Source organism: Miscanthus floridulus, chromosome 1 (assembly GCF_019320115.1).
Source record: "Miscanthus floridulus cultivar M001 chromosome 1, ASM1932011v1, whole genome shotgun sequence".
Classification (NCBI taxonomy): domain Eukaryota; kingdom Viridiplantae; phylum Streptophyta; class Magnoliopsida; order Poales; family Poaceae; genus Miscanthus; species Miscanthus floridulus.
Window position 1 is genome coordinate 125,956,649 of NC_089580.1, and position 16,768 is coordinate 125,973,416.

The 16,768-nt window shown below is 41.1% G+C and overlaps 1 non-coding gene across 1 annotated transcript; it reads left to right on the forward strand.

Moving 5' to 3' along the window:
- Window positions 1–3,153: 3,153 nt before the first annotated feature.
- LOC136511570 (small nucleolar RNA R71) lies at window positions 3,154–3,260 on the forward strand. The gene has a single exon (XR_010772762.1). It is a non-coding gene; the product is annotated as a small nucleolar RNA R71 (small nucleolar RNA).
- Window positions 3,261–16,768: the final 13,508 nt, after the last annotated feature.

Consider the following 16,768-nt stretch of genomic DNA (forward strand, 5'->3'; position numbering starts at 1 on the left):
TTGATCGTGGGATCACCATGTCGCCTTCGTCCAAGTCACTTCTTGCACCCTATTGAACTACAAAACAATCACTTGCAAATTTATTAGTCCAATTTGGTTGTGTTGGTCATCAAACACCAAAATCCAAAGTAAATGGGCCTAGGGTCCATTTTCCTTACAGTCACCTTTTCCACCGTATTCGTGTATATGTCCTATAAAATAATAATCTTCCAATACAAGTGGAAATAGGTCAAAGTGATAACATATATGTGTAAGTCATGCTAGGTTTCCTCCTCTTTTGGATCTTAGTTGGTGGTAAAATGTTGTCGCTAAGGACTGCCAACAAAATCCCCAAGTTACCCCTTGCTCATCCCGATCAACAGCTAAGACATTGGTTGTTGATCAGGAGTTGCTTCAATGCCGATTACAATTCAAAAGTACCATGCTTATAACAAAGTATTCTTCCTTGATCTAAATAAGTTGGCATTTTATCCACCCTTTTTATCTTGATCCCTGTGGGGCTTATTGCTTTTCCAAGTCTTGGGTGGTTGCAAGATAGAACGGCTAGTCATTCATTCCTTGATTGACTTTCTTTTCAGGGGGTTTTAAGAGTTTTGTAAAATAAAAGTAAGTTCCTCGAATGATTCACTCGATCGCTCAAATGTGTATGTTCCTCACCAAAGGCTTGATATTGCCTTTCTATTCATCCTACCACTAAAGGATTTTTGGTGGAGTTTTAGGTAGGGATGAAAGAGAGGCATACTTGCATCACATAATATTGCTAAGTCAAAAACCGGACCTCAAGGAGATGCAAGTCATACACTTTGATCAAGAATGTGCAAGTGTGTGGTATTTTAGAAATCTTCCTAATTCTAAATATTTTTGTACTCCTTTGAACATGACTCTCTCTCTCTCTCTTTGATGGTTGCCTTTGAAAGCATGTGCTATCTTTCTCTTCTCTTTTCTTTTTCTTCATGCTTTTTAGCATGGGTTTTATTTTTTTTCTCATGCTCTTTGGCATGCATTTCTTTTTCTCACATGCTTTTTAGCATGGATACGTTCTTTCTTTTTTTAATATAGCCCATACTTTCTTTTGGCATATAAAATTTTTTTAGAGAGAGAGACTCATGACATGTGATTGGAGTATTTTATTTGGTGGACGAAAAAGCATGTTTTTGCATAATTCTTAGTGTAAGAGTTAGCATTTTATTTGTGGGTGTACGTGAATCTTGATCATGGGTGCATGACAAGAATCTCAACAAGGGTCACAACAATTTGACAATACTCAATGCAATAACAAGTAGCATATGACTAATATTTTGTATCTTTGAGTATTGTCGTATGGCCTTGGTAGGTATTCATAATCATTGAGGAACTTTTCATTTTAGCATTTTTAAATTGAAAACTCCGGAAGTCAAGTCTCTCTTAGAACAAAATCATAGCTAATTCCATTTATACCATATCATGTCTCACAACAACTTAGAAAAGGATCATGCATTTGCAACCCACAAGTTTCAAGTTTCAGGATGAGACATTTTTAGCCAACAAACTTAAATCTTGGGGAATTCTAAGTTATAAACTAGGCACATATGAATTATAAGACAGAATAACTATTCATAATTTCAACGAAGGAGAAACTAAACATTCTTACTACATATATGTGGAGTGGAATAAATATTATTTATTTATTTTATTTATTATTATTATTATTTTTAAGTAAAATAATGAAATTAATGTAAGATAAAAATGCGGAAAACAAGTTACCTCTATGGGGGTTCTCTCCCAAGCTAGCCCAAGGGCTATAGTCCTTCAGCTGCTTTTATTAAAAAGAGGTAAACTTGCGGGCAAATTTTATTTTAATATTATATATATATTATTTTATTTGTTCACCCAACTTTTTATAATTTTTTTTAGCAAAACTCAAACAAGGCTTAAAGGAAAAACTACAGTAAACTTCTAGCCTTGATTCATCTCCTTTGTAGATTGCTTCCATTGTTTATGAAAATAATTACCCATAGTTCATTAACCAATATTAAATACCATGTCTAATTTTGATTAAAGAAGGCCATTTTAACCTAAGCACCATGCTTAATTTAAAAAGCCTATGGATGTACCACATGTGCCCATGTGAATACACCCAAACCAGAGCAAAAGACATAAACGAGGTAAGCATGAATTTGTATATCTTCATGGAGACAAAAAATGAGTTAATGGAGTTGGTGAACAATTAACTTTCTCTTTTTTTCATATATGCCAGGTAACGAAAAGTGGTGAGAGTGCAAGATATACGTTACCTTATGGGGGCTCTCCCCCAAGCTAGCTCAAAGCCTATTTTTGGGGTTGCACCCCTATGCTTTTTGGCTTTTCCTGCATGGTTAGGACATGGCAGATCACGAGTAGACTTATCATCCCTCGCGATTACCGTATTGACATTTTCAAATGAAATCTCGGGTTGCCCCGAGATATTTTCAAAATGATATGCAGGAATTGTAGCAGTTATTTGAGCCAGTTGGATTTCAAACATTTTATTAAGGCTTAATTGATTTGTGAAAGAAGAGGTTAAGCTTTCTAAATTTGGATTAATGTTTTCCAAAATTTTATTGTTAGAGGCAAGATTTTTAATTAGCTTTTCATTTATTTGAGCTTTCCCTGACACAAGATCTATCAAGGAAGGTTGATTCGAAATATAATTGGAATTGAAGTTCAAATTACCTTGTTTGAATGGTGGACGTGATTGATTGTTCCACCTGTTATTAGCTCCTTGTGGACGAAACCCATTGTAGATGTAGGTGTCGTCCTCACGGGTTTCAGGGCAATCGTTCCCTGAATGTCCACTTTTACCACAAACTTCGCATGTCATATGCAAGTCCATGGCCTTGACAGTGCCGTATATTGCCTCCTTCTCATTGGCACACTCATCAAGCCTTTTTGTTAGGAGGTCCATTTTTGTGGCAAGCACATCCATCTACTTCACGGTATGCATGCCTTTTTGTTGTTCATCTTGGAGCCTCTCTTCACCCCACCATTGATTGGACACCATTTTCTCAATGAGAGTCATAGCTCCATTGATGGTGAGTGAGAGGAAGGCTTCTAGCTCTAGCAGCGGCATCAATGTGTCCTCTTGACATGGGGGTTAACCCATTGTAGAAGTTTTAGAGGACTAGCCAATTTTCCATCTCGTGGTGTGGGCAGGTAAGGATGTATTCTTGCAGCCTCTCCCATGCCTCGAGGATGGATTCCATAGTATTTTGCTGGAAACTTGAAATCCTCCTCCGCATGGCAATGGTTTTGCCCACGGGGAAGAATTTTGCGAGGAACGTTGTGGAACACTTGTTCCACATGCTAACAACTTCCTTGTCCTTGTAGAACCATTGTTTCACCTTCCCCACGAGGGAGAAAGGGAACAGACGGAGTCTGATGATGTCTGGTGCAACATCCTTGATGACAATGGTGTTGCACAACTCAATGAAGTGTTGAAGATGTGCATTTGCGTCTTCGCTAGGCAAACCACAGAAAGGGTTTGCCTGCACCATCGTGATCAACCTGGCCTTGAGTTCAAAGTCTTTGTTGCCCGTGTTGACAGCGGGCCCAATGGGCACGTTGGCAACCGCGGGGACGGAGTGCTCGCGGAGCGACTTTTGGGCCATAGCGGTAGTAGCGGATGGTGCGGGGGTAACTGGTTCATTTGTCGGTGGAGTGGCAGAGGAAGAAATGGTACGGGACTGCTTCTTCCTTAGGAGTGCCTATGGATTTTCGGTGAAGTTCGTCGGCAAATCGAAACCAGTCTAACACTATCCTGTTTTTATCCATAACAGGAGAAAACAAGCAAAGTTATCCTGTTATGAGCAATGGCTACTACACATGCATATTATCATGAACATGCCCTTTTAGATTCTTTTAACCAATGCCTTCACCGGCAATGGCGCCAGAAATGCTTGTTGACGTTTCTTAGCATCACCACAATGATTTGTGTTTCCCAGCAGTAGCACCAGAAACGCCGTGACGATATTTCTGAACACATACAGAACTATTCCGCAAGCGCACGGATATATCATTGTAGCATTTCACCCAGAAGTATTCGGGTATCGTTCATTTATATTTTCCCAAAGGAAGACATGGTGTAAAAGTATCTAGTAGGGACATGATCAAAATAACATGACTGTATAACAGACCAAAGTTCATAACAGAGGTAAGCAGATAGTCATACAAATACATGAGTTTCTAAGGTTAGAAATTTTAAGTTAAGATAGATTTGGTCACTATAAACTTACTTCGGACATCGGCTTATACTTGGTCTACCAAGTACCTCCGGCTTTCAGCTCTACGTCTAACCCGAGCGTGGGAGATTACAAGGGACGGACATGGCTGTCACCACGTGCCGCCTACCTCTCAACCGTAGGGAATGAGGCAAACAAAGGTAATATATAGCTTAGACACCATGTCTATGCTATCAGTTACTACTCTAGCTTGGCCAGGAACATCCGTCTTTATCAGGAGTCCTCTACTTGAGCATCTGCCATGGGGACGGACGACGAATCCGCAAGAATATAATGACCAAGACTAACTTAACGAAGAACTCATCACCTAAATTTAGGTCTTGGTCTGAACATGTATGTTGTATGAAAGATTAAGCATAAAGTTTCATATGCAAAATGAATAACATAAGAACTTTGCTCTAATTCTATAACATAACTATATTTATAAGATAAGAACAAGAACAAGAACAAGAACATAGAAGAACTCTTTATATTGATCATATCAAGATTCCTTCTAGATGTCCAAGCTATTCATAAGAGTCTTGCCTAGCTCCAAACACTACTAAAAATAGTAAAAAGATATAAGTGGAGGGAGAGAGGCTCTTGAGTTGTGGTGTGTCTTGAGAATGAGAGCCTTCCCCCTCCTTTTATAGCCAAGAGGTCGGTTTAGGGACTATATTTGGAAGGAACCCGCATGCAACCGCCATGGAGGGATCATCAGAGGATGACACGTGGCAACTTCTACGCTTTGTCGGAAAGCCTATTTTTGTCATATTTTCCACCGTATTCGTGTATGTCCTGTAAAATAATAATCTTCCAATACAAGTGGAAATAGGTTAAAGTGATAACATATATGTGTAAGTCATGCTTAGTTTCCTCCTGATCTTTTGGATCTTAGTTAGCGGTAAAATATTGTCGCTAAGGACCGCCAACATTTTAGAACGGAGGTAGTATTTAACAATCGTGCGGCTGTTTCAACGTAAAGGATGCTGATTCTATGACAAATACGATCGTTCATACTATATTTATGAGAGTCGGCCAGGTAGACCGTAGAAGCCCTAGTATGACTGAATCTCTTAAACTGACTTCTTCCCGTAATTACTGGCATAATATTCTCTCGAGCAGTTCAGTCACTTGCAATAACCGCACCAAATAAAGGAAAGCTAGTTGTGGGTAATTGACAAGATCTTTTTATCTGAATGGACATTTGAGGCATCAGCACGTAGGTTTGTTGATAAAAAAAAGAGGTCAAATAATTCTTCTCAAACTGCTAATCATCATTGCGCTTGGTGGACAACAATAACAGTGTGCTCTGTTCGTCCAGCAGTTCAGCTGTCCATAACATTTCTTTTCCGCTGCAAAAGGAGAAGCCAAGAGAAACGGATAGCCCCTCAGAAGTGAGAACTATACATTTCATTTTCGCCCGTCCAAGCAGTATCTCCGGACAGAGACGAAGTAACTGACGCATGATGAATCCCGGGCATGTGCGCGCGCGCGAGAAGGATAGGATGCCGACGGCTACGCAGCGCCCGCCACCCTGCATGTTAGCATGTGAGGTGCGGCCCACGGTGGTCCAAGGAAGCGGCGGGCAGGCACGCAAAATGCATCCAGCACGACTTGCATATGTCGACGTCGCACTAGCACCCGCCGTATTGGCCTGCGCGAATCATAACGACGACTTGCGTTGTTTGCGCGTTCTGAAAAACACTCGACTTGGTGTAGCACGAATGGTGCTGTTTTTCTGGCTTCTCTTGCCTGCTGCAGTGGACATACACGTACTCTAGGATAAATAAAAGCTAAAATGAGAGACCGCTCTAAGGTCCTATGAGCAATCAAGGCGGTTGAATTGGGTGTGTAATTTTAATCTTCAGTCATAATCACAAATCTATATCTACTCATGAGTGTTAATGCCACACAAATAAATCACATGCAAAAGCTATAAATACGATAAGTAAAGAGTTCAAATAAGAGAGGGCAAGATCTTAGAGACGCGATGATATGTCATGTAGTATTAGTTGCCAAGCCGCAACCCCTATCCATGTTGGAGCTATCGAAAGGTACGTTTCCATTCAATAATTTTCTGCTGGTCATGGTTGAAAGCATCAAAATGCCCAAGAGTGCGTCAAAAAGCCGAGCCGAGACGAGCCATGCATGATCCAGTTTGCGGACTCAAAGAAGCTGCAGCGGAGCTGCCTCTAGGTGTCCTCGTCTAATTTGTTTCTGGGACACGCGTTAATCATCCACGATATGTATGCATGCTAGTACGTGCTAATTAATGGAAACAGTTTCCATGCAATTTTCATCCGCAGGGTGGAGGAATGAAAAAAAAAAATTAGGTGAAGCCAGTATGCACTCGCGTCTTCGTGCATACAGGCTCTCGATTCGTGCCGCGTGGGCATCCAGAAAATCCCACGAACGCTGCTTGCTGGCTGCGAGCCTAGCAGTTGTGTGAGCCTGCGAGGAATCAGCCGAGCTAGCGCATCAGATTTGCAGGACCCACCCGCGCGTCCACCGTTCATGCTGCTTGCTGCGCACCGTGCGCCTGTGGAGCAAGCACTAGCAGACGATCGAGCCGTGGCCCAGCGGAGGATGTTTTCCATTGCGCACGCACAACTGCATGGGCAGAGTTTAAGCTGCGTAGGCTTCACGTTTACCTCAGCGTCTTCTGCAACATTATTACTCGCGATGTCTGGATGGAGGATGGATGGCAATTCGCAATGAGCAGAGTAATCCTGGCAAGGATGTGAAGCCGTATAAACATTCAAGCTTTCAAGTATATATATGCTGTAGTTGACTCACGCACATAGGGCCAACTGAAGGGTCAATTTGCTGCCTATTTTCCCGATGCCCGTTCTAAGATTCTTCATTCTTGCTAGTTTTGTTGTGTTTGGTGCTAAATAGAACTTCCGAACAACCTAAATGCGAAATGGGCCGTGCATGTGCCAACCTTTATTACTTCGAGAGCACCACTAGCCCAATGTCTACACAAAAATGCGGACACGCACACGAGGCGTATATACCAACAAAAAAAATGTGACAACATCACGTTCCGTCATATGACTGCACCAGATGCCAATTTGCACATGAGATTTGGGCGAGAAGATGCCAACCCGTACAAGGTAGCTGTTGAGTTTAATTGGATTTGACCTATTTTATATTCAATTAAATCAATATAAATCCTAATGTTTATAATAAATGTTATATGCTATAAATGTATAATTTTGTAGGGAAAAAATAATTGGAGGTCGACTCAACTTATATGAAATCTTGTGTTGCGCTAGTGCTATATCTATATTTATATCTCTATCTCTATCTCTATCTCTATATATCTATATCTGTATTTATATCTATATATCTCTATCTCTACCTCTATCTCTATCTCTATCTCTCTCTCTCTCTCTCTCTCTATATATATATATATATATATATATATATATATATATATATATGTATGTATGTATGTATGTATGTATGTATTTATATCTATATCTCTATCACTATCTCTATATATCTCTATCCTTGGGTGTAAGACCTCAAGTAAATTGTTGTAGCCACCAAGAAAAAAATATTCATTTCTCTTAACCACTAATATAATATAATGGACTCATTGTAGGCTAGTTAGTTAGACATTTCATTTTATAGCCACAGATGCTCCCTGTACATGTCTGTTGAATGAAATATAGTTTTTCTTGGTACATTAATCCAACAAAAGCTATAGGTTTGAGTTGTTATTAGAGAATGCATATTGGCACTTAGGTTGAGATGTCTAGTTAGTTTAAAGCTAACATGCAACATACTAATATCGGATGAAAAAAAGTTTATATCAAGGTCGTTGCAAAGCTGAATAGATCTACAACTTTGTAATTGATGATATTTTCATTTGAAATCATTTAGAGTCATCAGTACTATATATCCTTGGGGATCATCAGTGGCGGAGCTATGTGTGGAGGCCAAAGTGGGCCATGCCCCCCCCCCCTTGACAATTGCATTTTCTTGATGATGTCTATGTTTGTTTCTTAGAAAGCGATAAAGATTTAAATTGTTACACACTAAAGAAAACTTGACTACTATTGGCCCCTCCTTGAATCCTCTTCAAGCTCCGCCACTGGGGATCATCAACATATATCCTAGGTCCTTGGCGGTTATTGTAATTTACTTGGCGGTCATCAACACTCAAGAAAATATATATCCTTAGGGTTGTTATATTTCCTTGACACACTGGTAGAGAACCGAGCTTTACTCCCGGTGGGGAACCCCCTCTAGTCCTGGTTCCCCACCCGGGAGCAAGCATCCGGGACTAAAGAGGGGTCCTTTAGTCCCGGGTCAGGAACCGGGACTAAAGGAGGACCTTTAGTCCCGGTGGATAATACCAACCGGGACTAAAGGTGCCTCCTGACATGCCACGATGGCCGGCACCTTTAGTCCCGGTTGGTAATACGAACCGGGACTAAAGGTTTTTTTCTTTTTTCTTTTCTTTTCATTTTTTTGTTTTCTTTTCAAAATAGGTTTTTGAAGTCGTATTGTACGCTGCTAATTATACATTTATACGCACGTATAGTATGTTTCGGTTCAAGAACAATGAACGTATTAAATCACACAATTCAAGCATAGAAATATATATATGCATGCATGCATCATATATATATTTACATGCATGCATGCATATGTGTATTTTACATTATATTATTTCATGTGCATATATTACAAAAGATTGCATTACAGTTGTTGTGACATAACAAGTTTCCTCTCATCCTCTAGCTTGGCTTCAATGGCAGTGTTGGGTCGAAGTAGAACTCGCCCTTGGAATCGATGACATGCTCATTAAAAAATCCAGCTATAGACTCTTGAATTGCTTTGATTTGGTCTTGCTGTATGACCTTTTCCTCCAACCATCGAGTCTACAGGTTTGAATTAAAGGAAAATAAATTAATATATGTACATATATATATATATATATATAAAGACATAGTAACACAATCAATAATAATAATTAAATGGATATATAGTGTATTTTTAACGTACTTTGAGTCTCTCTGTAGGAGTTCTTTGGGAGAGCACCTTGATAAACTTGCAAACATAGTAACCACAGTAGTTGTTCCCCTGTTCCTGCCTCAGACACCACTTTACGAGAAAAAGATTTGTCATCCAATCTGGTGATCCGGTGAAAGCTATATGGTTAATTAATAAAGATGATGCGATTCAGGGGACTTACTTTCAAAGGGATTACATTCAGTGGTGCTTTGCATTTTTCCATGTGTTGCTTCTCAATAAAGGTTTTCCAAACACTGCCTAATAAAAAATTTGCCACGTCATCAGATATAATTAATCATCATGTTTGTGTGTATATATAGTTGCTAGAGATCCCGAAATTACCTCTGGATAATATCTATCATATCTTGGTAGTCTTGTTGTGATTTTCTCATCGAGTCATAGATTATCAAGTGACTTTCCACCAGATCGATGTCCATCAATATCCAGTGATTGCTGCATGTGTTTATAGGATATAACGCATAACACTCATTAATTAACTAGAATCAACATATGAGCCATTAAGGATGATCGACATGATTAACACTCACTTGAAGTTATAGGGAAAGAGTATATCCTTCTTGTGGCGTTGGTTCACTAAGAAGTTCATGAGGTTACTCTCTGACTCAGACTTCCAATTAGTCTTTGGAGTAATTGGGTCTTTGAATACTATATGAGGATCAACAAAACCAATTTCATTGCAGCCTTCCTTTCTGAGCTCTGTCATTGTAAATCTGCATATATATAGTACTTGTTAGGATAATTTATATGCATATACACACTTATGATGAGTTTAATAATAGATCGAAAGAATTATTACTTACAGGCAATAGCAGCTAATGATAACTTTGTCCAGAGAGGTCAGGTGGCATAGTTGATGAAATTCTGCAAAGTCAACATACATAACATCATCACCACAGAACCAATGTTCGTCTCTAATTCTGACACCAACGCAGAAGTCTCCACTGGTAGACGCCTGCATGTACCACTTGTTTAGCAGGTACATTTACGTCCCCAGATCAGATAAGGCTTGAGGGTTGTATAGACTCTGGCCTAGTACAAATTTTTTCTTCCAAATATCAACCTCCGCCGCACTCTCAATGTTTCCATCACCAAACATCTGGTAAAGGTCGAGACCAGTCTCATCAAGAAATTCACCAAGGTGATCCAAATCGACATCCGGAGGTATGTTTGCCTGATGCATTAATCCTAAATTCGAACCATATTCATTACCAACAACTAGCGGGGGGATTGATTGGTGCGCTTGTTGTTCGAGTTGGGCAACTCCTTTCCCTGCCCGCTTCTTTTTCTGTGCCGCCTCAATTGACTTGGTGAGAGTGCGGTCATAGTTCGATAACGTTGATTTGAACAGCTTACGAGATTCCCGCTGTTGTTGCTGGTAAGAAGTCACCTTTTTTCTTAGAATATCTGGAGCTACGAAGAAGTATGGTTTCTTCGGGTTTCTCCTTGCTTCTTGATTCATTTTAAGTTTGTCATAGAATCTAGACATGTCTTTTTTATATGCATCAGTTCCTTCCTCCTTCTCTTCAGATATTATTTTGGGAATAGCCCTTGGTTTCACGGTGGCTTTCTTTGCAGGCGGGGACTGGTTCTTCATTTGAGGGGCTGGCCTCTTGCTAGGCTTCTTGGTTGGCGGGGGCGGGGGAGGTGTTGGAGACCTCCTTGGAGGTGTTGGCAGCGGCGTTGGAGACCTCCTTGGAGGTGGCGGCTGTGGCATTGGAGACCTCCTTGGAGATGGTGTGGATGCAGCCTCGTCTTCCAACACAATGTCATCATACAGAGCACTATGATGATCTGGCGATTGAACAATTGGATTTAGGTTGGGGGAGGATCTGCTACAAAAAAAGGAATGACATATTATTATGAGCAGATTGTTAATTATTTAAGCCAATACAAATTAATGATGTAGTATTTTCATCTGCACGTACCTATGGTGAGGTAGTTCAGGAGGAGGTGGAGCCGACATCCCTGGAATGATGATGTAGCGCTTGCGCCATAGAATGAATGTCTTCTCCGCTTCTCCTAGAGTCTTCTCGCCATCACCTCCAGGAATGTCAAGAGGCAAATCACTAAAACCTTTTTCAGCTTTATCTACCGAGATGGTAGCATATCCTTCTTGAATTATATTCCCATGAATCCTTGGTGTCTTGGTTCGGTCGATAGGATTAACAAGACCGATAGCCACCTTGATTGTGGAATTCTCCTTCGGAATGTGTAGCTCACACGTTGTACAAGGTTCAGTGATGTCATCCACAGGGAAGCGCAGTCCTGTGTCCCCTTGATTTGGTATCTCTGTGGAAGCGCTGCTGCTTTTCAACTGAATAGATTGGCTAATGTTGATTCCTGGCTCTGATGCCTGCTTGCTTGCACTCACTGCTATTTGCACTTGCCTTCTGATTTCCTCCTGTATTCTCGCTTCAAGGTTTTTTTCCCGCTCCTGTGCTTCACGCACCGCTTCCTCCAACCTCTGGAGCCGATGTGCCTCTTCTTCCTTCTTTCTCTGGTGACTTCTGTAGGAAGGTCTGTCCTGAGGGAATCCATGCTCCCACAAGACACTTCCTTTGCCTCTAGTTCGGCCACCATGTTCAATAGTCCCGATGGCGTATGTCAGCTCATCCTTCTCTCTGTTGGGCCTGAACGCACCACTAGCAGTAGCTCTCTGAGCATAAAACAATCTTTCTGCTGCTTCTTGCAGTCTTGCGCCATAAATGCACTTCCCTGTCTCTTGGTCTAGTGTTCTCCCATGACCGAAAAACCAATTCTTTGCATGTTCTCCCCACTCGAGTGATTCTGGTCTAATACCCTTGGCAAGAAGGTCTGCTTCCATTTTGTTCCACTTCTTAATGGCAGTCGGGTAGCCACCTAATCCCAAGGTATAGTGGTATGTCTTCTGTTGGGCATTACGTTGGTTCTTTATCACCTGACTCACACCCTCTTCCGAAGTCTTGTACTGTACAAACTCATCCCAATAGGGCCTCTGCTTTGAGATTGGGCCTGGGACAGTAAAATGTGGTGCTATGTTCTTCTTGACATACGTCGTGTATAGGTGTTTCTTCCAAGTCTGAAACTGGGTGGCCATCTTCTTCATTGCCCAATCCCTAACTCGCTCCTTCAATTCATCATCATCTATTATATCATCATAACCATCTGTTTGGAGCGTGAAATGTACCAAGACATCTTTCCAAATTAACGCCTTGTCACAATCGGAGACAAAACTGATATGAGGAGCATTGGTCTTCTTCTTCCATTCACGGGTACTAATCGGGAGCCGGTCCCGTACAAGGTAACCATAGTGGTGCACAAATTTCATTTTATTCGCCCCCCCTGGTTCTCCTGTATCCACATTGAACTCTGAGATGATGAAGCGGCCCTCCAATGGCTTTTTGGGACCTCGAACATTTTTACTCTTCGTTGTAGTTGTTGATGTCGATCCAGAGGGCTACAAAACATAAACATTATTTTTAATGTCATGAGCACACATAAGACATATGATAATATATATAGCTAATAATAAAAAATATATACTTGGCCAATATGTTGTTGCTCATTTTGTTCAAGAGCTAAGTACTGACTCCCGTCATCTGCATCCTCTTGCACATTATTTTTAGCACCATCATCGCCGGCAACTTGAGTGCCAGTGTTGATCAAATTCATCATCAACTCCTCCTCATCCATGTTTCTCAGGTCGGACATCTAGCTTCAAAAAACAAAACCAATATATAGTACGTCAAATCTTTACTTACATGCGTAAAATCTACGAACAATATGCATTATTAAATCTTGCCCCTTGGCCACGGACGCAATTCGCCACACTAGGGCGAACTACGTTGGTACTAGGGTGAATTAGGGCTATACATAAACGACCGAGGGCAAATTGCGTTGGTGACTAGGGCGAACCACGTCGGTGACATCAATAGCGCGGTTCGCCCTGGTGTGATTGTTTAGCATTCACGATAACGATAATACGAATGTTGATCAACTAGGCCACGAGAAAGGGCGGTGTGACAAGAGTGGCGGTGCTCCACTCCACCGTATATATGTCTATACACATGGGTGAACGAGGGCGGCGGTGCTCCGCCGTATACATAGAAACGCATGGGCGAACGAGGGCGGCGGTGCTCCACGACGTATATATACATGCATATGAATACAAATGACGTATATATACGTGTCGGCGCGGTGGCCGGTGTGCTGACGACGACGACGTGAGGCGGGCCGGCGTGCTGACGACGACGACGACGTGAGGCGGGCCGGGGCGGTGTCGGTGCATGATGTTGTGATCCTATGTACCATGTGAACCATGTAGTCATTCATCATATGAGAAAATTCTATGTTGATAATGTAAGTATAAGTCATTATGAAATGTAAGTATATGTGTCTTATTGCTAATATAACCATTACTATTTCCGAAATGATAAGAATTTATTTTCTTCTTCTACAGGCGATCTCTGATGCTATGATATAAAGTTGAAAAAATATGTAATGCTCATATTACTTTAGCAACATTAATATATTATATCTGTATATTCAAAGTTCACAAATGAAGAAACATTGGAGTTTTCCTTCATTGTCTGTAGCCATGCATGCAAGTCCAACCAAAACTGCTTACATCATCACATGTGATATTTTTTATAAACTAAAAAACGCTTAGTTTACAAACTGGATATCCAAATTGAGTTCCTATTTGACCATTATATATCCTACAACAAATCCTTCAAAAAAAAGACCCTACATAAATATATTTGGATAAAATTTCGTTAACAAACATTGATCTATGAAGATAGAAAAAATTCTTCTATTGAGCAAAGGCAGTGGAGGGCCTCGTCTGAGAATGTACAAAGAGAATGTACAAAGAGATCGACGAACATATCACCTCGAGCTCGGTAGTGGAGGGCCTTGGGCGCGGTGGAGGGCCACGGGCGTGGTGGAGGGCCTTGGGCGCGGAGGAGGGCGCGGTGGAGGGCCACGGGCACGCGCGGAGGAGGGGCACAGGCGCGCGCGGTGGAGGCCGCACGAGGAAGAAGAGGGCGGCGGTGTCATGGAAGGCGAACAGACGGCGGCGCGAGGAAGAAGAGGGCGGCGGTGTTCGACGAGGAAGAAGACGAGCTGATCGATCTGCGCCAGGCGCTGGAGGTTATATATCAGAGAGAATTACTCCCGGTGCCAGCCACCAACCGGGAGTAAAAACCCTTTACTCCCGGTGCGTATTACCAACCAGGAGTAAAGGTCTCTTTACTCCCGGTGCGTGTTACCAACCGGGAGTAAAGGTATACCTTTACTCCCGGTTGGTAACACGCACCGGGAGTAAAGGGTTTTTTTGGTGGGCCACGAAACTGCAGTCCACCTTTACTCCCGGGTGGGCTTCCCACCCGGGAGTAAAGGTGGGGCTGCAGTTTCGTTTCCCGCCTGTTTTAAGCAATAGTCTTGTTAAATACAATAGAAATGCAATAGTTTTTGTTAAATACATAGTAAATAAAATAAACGGCATAAAATTATTTTGTTAAAAATATGGATTTTCTTTTTGTTTATTGCACATAGGAAAAATCTATAAATTAACTTTTTTTATTTTTTGTTAGAATTATAAAACATAATGTAACTAATATTTATTATTTCGTTAATGCAAAAATGTAGTGTTTAATTAAAATTATTAAAACTATTGGTTTTGGACAAGAAATTTATTTTCACATCATTTTAACGTTAATATTTTAATTTTTCATCACTTAGTATGCTAATTTACCTTTTTGAGAGAGAAATCCCACCAAATCAAACATTGATTTAATTTGAAACATGACATAATAAACATCTGAATTCACAATTATTACATAATATCTCAAACACACACTATATTAAATCACTATATCATCAAGTGGGCACAGCAGTGAACTTCTTCTTTACGTATGTCCCTTGGTTATGATCGTTTCGTAACCATGGAGTGTCCTCATCATTTACCAAGATGCTAGGGTCTTTGTTCACTTTGAAGGGCGGAATTCGGTCATCCTTTTCATAATCTTCTGACATGTCCGACTTGTCCTCAATTCCCACGATGACTCTTTTCCCTGAAAGAACTATGTGGCGCTTTGGCTCTTTGGTTGAGTCATTATTGTTTTTTCCTCTTTTTGGTTTGGTAGACATATCATTGACATAGAACACCTGATTTACATCCTTGGCAAGGATGAATGGTTCATCTTTGTACCCAATATTACTAAGGTCTACTGTTGTCATTCCATACTCGTTGTCTACTGTTACCCCGCCTCCGATCACCTTGACCCATTGGCACTTGAACAATGGGATCTTCAAAGTAGGTGCATATTCTAGTTCCCATATTTCATCTATGCGTCCATAATATGTCTGCTTATTCCCATTCGGGTCTGTGGCATCTATGCGGACACCACTGTTTTGGTTGATACTCCTTTTATCTTGGGCTACTATGTAGAATATATTCCCATTTATCTCGTACCCTTTGTATGTGACGATATGCCATGATGGTTGCATAGCCAATAAATACAGTTGCTCATGGATGCTCTCATCACCTTGACATTTTTTCGCAACCAACCGTCGAAAGTTTCCATGTGCTTACGCGTAATCCAAGCTTCAGTCTTCCCTGGAAACTCAGATTGTAAGAGATCCTTGTGTGTCTCAATATACGGATCTACCAAAGAGGAGTTCTGTAGAACTGTGTAGTGCGCTTTATTGAAATAATCATCATCCGTACCAATATATGTTATCCTCCCTAGTATCCCCTTTTCGCTTAGTCTCCCCTCATGTCTCGATTCAGGAACACCAATCGAGTCAAGGTCGGGAATAAAGTCAACACAGAACTCAATGACCTCTTCTATTCCATAGCCCTTGGCGATGCTTTCTTCTGGGCGAGCACGGTTGTGAACATATTTCTTCAGGACTCCTATGAATCTCTCTAAGGGAAACATGTTGTGTAGGAACACAGGACCGAGAGTGAAAATCTCCTTGACTAGGTGAACTAGGAGGTGTGTCATAATATCAAAGAAGGAAGGAGGGAACACCAACTCAAAGCTGACGAGACATTGAACCACATCATTCTGTAGTTTAGCTAGATCAGTTGGATCAATTGCCTTCTGAGAAATTGCATTGAGGAATGCATATAGCTTCACGGTGGCTAGACATTCATTTGGAGGTAGAATTTCTCTTAATGCAACTGGAAGTAATTGCGTCATGAGAACGTGACAGTCATGGGACTTTAAGTTACAGAATTTCTTCTCTGGCACATTTATAATACCCTTTATATTCGAGGAGAATCCAGATGGTACCTTGATGTTGTTTAAGCATTCAAACATGATTTCCTTCTCCTCTTTGCTTAGAGTGTAGCTAGCAGGACGTAAGTAATGGCGTCCATCATCTGTCTTCTCTAGATGCAGGTTGTCTCTTTCTCTTAAACAACGCAGTTCCTGTCGTGCTTCAAATGTGTCCTTAGGCTTTCCATACACACCCATAAAGCCTAGCAGGTTCAC